The sequence below is a fragment of the Lepisosteus platostomus genome, chromosome 5 (genome assembly GCF_059453375.1).
Source record: "Lepisosteus platostomus isolate fLepPlt1 chromosome 5, fLepPlt1.hap1, whole genome shotgun sequence".
NCBI classification, from domain to species: Eukaryota; Metazoa; Chordata; class Actinopteri; order Semionotiformes; family Lepisosteidae; genus Lepisosteus; species Lepisosteus platostomus.
In genome coordinates, this window is record NC_142615.1 from 6,076,075 (window position 1) to 6,082,376 (window position 6,302).

A 6,302-nucleotide genomic window follows, 5' to 3' on the forward strand; every position below is an offset into this window, starting at 1 on the left:
AACACGTACTGAAAACTCATCACCACTATGTCGTAGATGAGCACCGCGATCGCTTGTTGTCATGCGTCCTTACTTGGGAAATGCAGAAGCAAAAACTGCCCTCTCTCAGCCACCGAAACGTGTGCGGCTCGCCTTGCGCTCTCTGCGCCTCGCATATTTGTGGAGCTGTCTGCTCTTCTTTCTGTTGAAGTAATCAAGTTACGGGGCGTCCTGCAGCCTATGATGTTCTCACTGAGAGCTTTCAAGATTTGAAGGAAAACTACGAGCTTGATTGCTCAAGTCGAACGAATGTGATTGTTAAGCAATCGATGATCAAAAGCACGTCTTCTAACAATTCCTGAGAGTATTATCAGCACTGTTTTCACTCGGATATACTTTTCACTTGCTAAGCTGACAAATTGGATGAGAAAATGAAGGAGACGCACTCAGTGCCGACTGAGGTTGGGAAGGAGGTGTGGCCCTTCAACGCTTGACAATTGAAGGACATTCTCTCCGCAACGGAGGAGCACCTGTCAGAAGTCACAGAGGCTAAATGAGAGCACCAGGCTCCTGGAGCTCTAAACTCAGACCTGGAGGATGCGGGCATCAATCCCGCTACCTCTGGCATGCTAAGCGAGCGCTCTACCATTTGAGCTCATCCTCCTCGCTTCATGCTTCTCGGCATCATGTCTTACCGCCTCTGCCCCTCTTACCGGGCACCGCCCACTGCCCTTGGTCTGCAAGGCAGTCCTTTCAAGTGCGATGACGACGCTGGGACCTTCGTTGCCTATTGTACGAGCTGAACTTTTGTGCTCTTTCCATCAACTCATCTTGTCATCTTACAGTCTGGGTAATTGGAGACTGCACTGTTCTGCTTCCTAAGGTAATATACGGGTTTTTCGCATGAAGCCGTATTGAACAGTATTTCTCGCATTGTGAACATGTGCACACAGCGGTCCCCCGGGTTCCAGTTAGTGCGTAATTATGCATCAATGAAAAACGAAATTAGCTCACTGAAAGTTTGATGTAGAGAATGTGGAAATTTCCAGAAGTTGTGGTCTTTTAAATGCATTTGGTTTGAAGACGTTCTGTGCTTCCATTGTGAAGATATGGACAAAACAATATTTGAGCGTGGTAAAAAAAAGTCATAAAAATGACAAAGTGAAGGCTGAGAAAGCATTCACAATGCATTTTATACACAAAGCAAGTGTTTTTGTAACTCTAAGAGATTTCGCGAAAGCACTACAGGTGTGCCAAAATCGTTTTCGAACTTCAAGCTAACTTTACCCCGGTCTTAGAGAAAGGACTGCCTTTCACTTCTCTGTGTTTTCTTTCACAGCACTGTGCACCTTTTCATTGCTCTCGCTTTCAGAGCCTCTGCACAGCACACGACTCGACATCAGGAAGCACATTGAAGTGAAAGCAGAAAGCACTGCGACATGCACTGTGCAGATCCCGCCACACTAAGAGGTGAGTGGGTCTGTTCGATCACAGCGCATAGGCGAATCCCCAAAAAGTGTGCGTGGCAACAAAAAAAGCTGCTCTGTTTTGAACTGGGGATATTGCACGTGTGAGGCTAACGTGATAACCACTACACTATGGAAACGGTGGGAAATTGTGCCCAGTGGCCCACTGCTGAGCTTCACCAATGCTATTCAGGGACCAATGCTATTCGATGTGAATTAAATGCTATTCAACTGTCCAATTCTATTCAGGGGTGGAAAAGGGTGGAGCCGTGTGTGTCTTTTGTTCAAGGACACCCCCATCTCAGAGCCGGAAGTACAAGCCTTCCTCCCGCAGGTCCACAAAGATGTTATTGTTTAAGAAGATCCTGCGAAAGTCGGCCATCCACCTTTCAGCCCTGCAGTAGTCCAGGCTGAGAGAGAAGCAGTCCTTCAACCTGGCAATGTACAGCCTGACAAGGTCTGGCTTCAGGCCATTGTACATCATGAAGTTCCTCCTATCCCAGACAGCTGTCCTCGTTAGGCTGAGGAGGAGGTTCACTAAAATGGCGTTAACCCCCCCCCCCTCAGACCCGCGGTACCCAAAGAGGAACAGCTCTTTCTAGGGCACCCCGTCAAGAACAGCTCCTCGAACAGAGCGAAACAGGCCATCCAGCAGAACCATCAAGTACGCCCTGGCTCGAGCTGGGGGAAGATCTTACACCAGAACACCTCTGAGACCGGCACTCTGAAGCGTTTCGCCATCATCAGCCTGTAGAACATGCTGGTGGTGCACCCCAGGAGGTCCACCCCACGGTCCCCCCACTTCACCCTCAGCTCCGGCCAGCCCGGGCCTGCTGCCCCGTCTTGTAGATGGAGCTTCTCCAGCCAACTGTCCGGGAGACCGAGTTTGAGCTGCTCGTAATCCTGACGGATCTTACTGACAGGCAGCTCGTCGTCGACCTCTCGCACAGCGTCGACAATAGCCTGGGTGGGCAGAAATCCGTCCTTTACTTCATAAAGAAGATCCTTGACCTTGGATATGCCAGCCCCGTAGAGCTGCCTGTTCCATCGAGACACCAGCAGGGGGTTGAGGAACAGAGGCTGTTCCAGAAGCTGGGCCCGGGTCTCCGACGTGTAGGAGACATGCTGGGACATGAACTACCCCCTTGCCAGCAGGACCTCCCTGTAAAAGGAGGGCAGATGTTTTATCAACCCCGGAGTGAGCCTCACCAGGAGGGTCTCCTGCCCCAAGCCCCCGCAAGTCTCGAGGTAGCTTGCCATACCAATCTTCCAAATGCTGACATTATCCAGGTCAAGGAACTTCTTCACTACTTTCAGCCTAAAGCTTTTCAGCTTCAGGCCTACATCACACAGCTTCAGCCCACCCCTGGAGATTTCCCCAATAAGGATGTCATGAGTGACCCGCGGAGGCTTCCCCTCCCACACGAATCCAACCACCAGTTGCCTAATCTCATTCTCTACCCGTTCAGGAAGAGGCATCACAGACAATGGGTACCACAAGAGGGACAGGCACAGTGTGTTAACGAGCAGGACCCTTCCCTTTAGGGTCAGGGACCTGTGTCTCCACCGATTTAATTGGCCCTCATCTTAATGAGCTTCTCCTTCCACAGGAGAAGCCCAGTGGCCTGCTCATCAGCGTTAATGTAGACGCCAAGGACCTTCAGGTGACCCGTCTCAACCCTGAAAGGGTAGCCGAAGAGCGGGGCAAGGTCTACCCTCCCCACCGGCATGACCTCAGACTTCTCCAAGTTTACCTTGGCGCCCGAGGCAGCGCAGTAGGCCTGCACCACCTCTAAAATGGCCGAGATCTCCGCCAACGTCAGTCTGGTGTCGTCAGCATATTGGTAGATCAACGAGGTGGCGGTGCCCCCAGGCAAGGTCACTGGAAAGAAGCTCGTGAGGGAACCATTCACCTAGACACAGCTCACGATCCCCTTGTCCCCTTGACCCTCACACCTGAAGAGTGCTGGCTGTGATGAATTAAACCAGTTTTACAGGTTTCAATCACAGACCATGTGACATGGGACTCAGTAAACTAACAGCCCCACCGGATTTGATAATACCTAACCAAAATCCGCAATATGGAAACAGAACCTGTGTGATTGTTGATAGATGATGTACTCGTAACATTTTTTCAAGACGAACTACAACATTTAAAAAATGACTTGTATGTACTTGATATCTCTAATCAATCCACGGGTTCCAGCACAAAACGAAAGTAAAACGCATACCGTTTCGCGCTTCTTATTAGTTGCTCAAAAGTAATTTGACCGTATGAAATGCATAATATAAACCTAGAAACATAAACGTGAGCAGTACTTAAGCACTGTAGTATCGGTGTTAAGACATACCTCTCAAAAACTGTAAATCAAGTTAAAAATATCTCAAGACCGATTCTGGTCGTAATGAAACCATGCAAGGGAGTTTTTATGTCCGTTGCAGTTCTTTTGCAACATGAATATAATTATATCGTTATTAATTTCTTGAGATACGCGATTCCATATTATATTCCCTTTTAATCAAATTCTAAAAGTATGCTTGTTGACTCCGGTATCACGTTAGTTAAAGACTTCGAAGCTTACAATGTTTAGGGAGAAATGGAATACTGGTGTGTATTTTTTTCTTTAAAGTACCGAGACCAGCCATATACTGTATGTTTATGTTAAGATTTCCCTTCAGTGGTAAAATTAGATATGAATATCCAATACTTAAACGGGCACAGTTAAGACATTAAATATACATATACATATTGTATACAGTACAGTTTGCATACGGTAATATGTTTATGTTACGCGATTAAAAAATAAATAAATAAAACTGGAAGGTCCAGCACCAGCTGGATTCAAACACACAAACTGCCAGTTGGTAGTCACGCACCTAGACCAGTAGGCTACAAGACAGCTCGCATGAACAGGCAGGCGAAACAGCCCTACACAGCTCTGCCGCAGTACACGGATATAATCATACCGTTATTAAATTCTTGAGATACGCGATTCCATATTATATTCCCTTTTAATCAAATTCTAAAAGTATGCTTGTTGACTCCGGTATAACGTTAGTTAAAGACTTCGAAGCTTACAATGTTTAGGGAGAAATGGAATACTGGTGTGTATTTTTTTCTTTTCATGATAGGTGTCGCATTTTAAATCATTTTCGTAGTTAGAAATTATGAAACGCCCTGTTAAAAGCAAGGAAGTTTTTATGCCCGTTGAAGTAAAACAAAATGCCTGACAAAGTATGGCTTGGACAGATTCCAAGTGCTTGTACAAATGTGCTAAAGAAATTATACTTTGAGTATACAGCTTGTCCAAAGTCATCCATTATTAATACTATTAGTAATATCTTCAGTAAAGGCTTTGATGCATAAATATTTCTGATAAAGGTAGGTTGTGTACTTTTGTCCAACTGAGCAATCTTGCTTTCATAAAATATACCAACATTTTAATGACTGATGATTAACATGCTGTAATACACAGTTCAAAATTAAAGGCTCAAATGCTGTACATGAGAGGTTAAGCTCCCCCTGGCGGTTTTACAAGGCGATGCCGGATAGTTAGTCACGTGACACACGTGAACTGCGTGATACCGCGACACGCCCACCGGGGTATGCCGCGAAATACCTCACCCATTTTGAATGGCTGCATCTGTACATGCTCGGGAAAGCGAATCCGAACAAACCTCATGCCATCAGCAATGGTGGTCCCAGGGTAGTGGCGCATCCTGATGTCCGAAATCACTCTCACCCCCCAGCTACTCAGCTTCTCCTTGATAGTCTCGTTTGAGATATATGCCGGGAAATGGAGGAAGGACACCACTACCTCCTTCCGCTCCAGCCAGCGTCAGTAGCAGGGTGTGCCCTGCACATCCAGCCCCACAGCCACCGCGTCCGCATGTTCTTTTGAGTCCAGAGTCAGTTCAAACTCTTTTGGCGTCCGGGGGTGGCAGGCAAAAAGAGAGCCCTCCCCACAGACGCCATGCACAGCTGCGATAATAGCACCCACAGACGGTTTCTCCACGCCGCTCACATCCACCACAACAGTATGCGCCCTTGCAAAAACCCGCCGGGGGGGTCGGTCCGAATTCCTCATCCTTCTCTTTCCTACACCACTCTCCTCCTCCACTACAATAACATTCTCTGCCTCCATGTTTTTTCCTTCCATTAAAACACAAACAGGACTCAGAAAGCAACAAAAAAGCAACAAAAAAAAAACCAAAAGTCTCTCCCCTCCCCAAACAGAGCTAGGCTGAAGGGGAGGGCTTCAAAAATCAACAAAAAACACCAAAAAAACACAAAAATTCACAAAAAACAAAGTCTTACTAAAGACAAACAAATCCTCTTCTTCTTCTCCTTCTTATAGAGAGGACAGCTCCGTCACCTCTTTTACGACGCTGCTTTTTTTCCCTTGCGTTTTTCTCTTCTTCCCACGTTCTCTCTCTTCACTGCCTTCGTCCCCGCTCTATTTCACTTCAGCCTTTCACTCTTGCTTCCTTCCAATGAGGACGGAGCTGAAAGGGCGCTATAGAGGATCGCTGTGGAGAGCTGCTGCTGTGCTTTGACATCTGAGCTCTGTGGAAAACGATCTCAATACAATTCTGAAAAACGCGACTCCCCGAACGCCAGCCGAACAAGTCTCCACAGCCGAAGCGCTGTGTCTCTTTTCAGCTGGCGATAAACCTTTCCTCGATCCTTTGCGGACTTGTAAAACTGTTCATGATCAGAATAAAAAACGCTCACGCTAATACACAAGCACCCGTGTCTCGCCAAAGCTGACAAATTAACAGACGGACAAGCCGCACTGCACGTGTGAACAGGGGAATGAGCGAGCGAGCGGGGATAGGGCGCCTCCTGCGCTTAAA